Source organism: Triticum urartu, chromosome 6A (genome assembly GCF_056163025.1).
Source record: "Triticum urartu cultivar PI428250 chromosome 6A, HENAU_Tu73, whole genome shotgun sequence".
Classification (NCBI taxonomy): domain Eukaryota; kingdom Viridiplantae; phylum Streptophyta; class Magnoliopsida; order Poales; family Poaceae; genus Triticum; species Triticum urartu.
This window is the reverse complement of record NC_141878.1, coordinates 594,904,836-594,906,293: the sequence shown is the minus strand read 5'-3', so window position 1 is coordinate 594,906,293 and position 1,458 is coordinate 594,904,836. Positions and strand designations below refer to the sequence as shown.

Here is a 1,458-nt window from a genome sequence, read left to right as displayed (position 1 = left end):
GATTCAGAAATGCTTTTATATTATTCTTCCTCAGTAGTACCACCAGACCATGAACATGAACATGCCAAGCCACCATCTCTAAAAAGTCAATACTAGTAAACTATTATTAATGGACTGGCTAGTACTACTTGATGTGAGCCATGATCAACTTGCTTGCCAAGCTCAGATGGCGTGACACTCCAATTGAGTGACTTCAATTAACTTAGCTACCTAATTGCCATGAACGGGCTAACAGGTGAACGGGCTCCTGCCTCCCGTCGGCGCCGCTGCCGATCTGCCTCATCTGCCACGGAGAAGTGATTGATCCCGACCCTTGCTTGCAGGAGGACTTCACTTGTAGGCCCTTCCAGTGTGTTTTTGTACTTACTTGATAGTTGGTGAGAAGATCGAACGCAAAAAGTTACCTTGCTAATTAAGAATTGTGGTCGGGCTTCTGTAACAAACCTCGTGACAAGTACATATAGCTGCTTAACTGGCAAAGAAAAGTTTGAGTGTAAACTGTCCAGGCTTCACCAAATTAACCAGAAAGATTGGTGCGTGTTTTACTTCTCTTTGATCAAACTACGGATAGAGAGAGGGGAACACTTACGTTTAGTCGGTCGATCAGCATAGAGAAGTCATGAGCAACAGTTAAGCGGTGCGAAAATATGCGTTGGGCGGTGGACGTTGGGCTCCTGTAACCATCCACCCATGACGACGTGGACACCTACGTACCCATGTGAGAGAGAGGGAACAGAAACTGCATGAAATCTGCCAGTAGAGGGAGGAGAAAATATAGTGCACATATAGTGGTTGGGAATATATATTAGGGGCGAGATGGAGATGGAGACGGGAGCGGCAAACATGTGGTGCTGTTCATGGACACCCACCATGCACACACACCAGCGGTGCCGGATGGATCGAGCTCAGCTGCTGGATGACGAGTGAAGTAGTAGTGGGACACTCGACAGTAGCCAGCACTGCCATCACTTGCACCAGCAGCAGCAAGAGGAGGAGGAGATCGCCGATGATATTCGCCGCCACCATAGATTAATCAACAAGTGGCTGCTGGCCGGGCCACCACTCCCCACGTCACACTCATGCATGAAAGAGATCTCAGAGGGTGGCATGACAAGATGTTCTCAAAAAATATGTGTTTATTTCTTTGCTTATCTATGTGTGTTCAGTAATTAGTCATGATGGGAGTTAACAAGGCAGCAGCTGATTAATCAACACCTGTGCAGGGTAGTAGCTGGGATTTGACAAGTTGGAGCAAGCTTGTGATTTTTCTTTCTTAAAAAATAGATTAATCATGGAAGCAGACTTGGTGAGAGCTTGCTTGCTGATGGAGGAGTATGATTGGTCCAGAAATTTCAGATTAGTGGCGTGGAGTGAAGGGGGAGAGATAGTCAATGGCCTCTCCACTAGTCAAGTCTGTTGTTGCATGCCACTCACCTTCAGCTTCACCTTAGGGGTGCG

General features: G+C 47.0%; 1 long non-coding RNA gene across 1 annotated transcript; it reads right to left on the bottom strand.

The window, feature by feature from the left end:
• Nucleotides 1-1,207, bottom strand: LOC147966935 (uncharacterized). Its single transcript, XR_015609098.1, has 2 exons — nucleotides 590-1,207; nucleotides 1-472 (listed from the first exon to the last, which is right to left on the bottom strand). It is a non-coding gene; the product is annotated as an uncharacterized LOC147966935 (long non-coding RNA).
• Nucleotides 1,208-1,458: the final 251 nt, after the last annotated feature.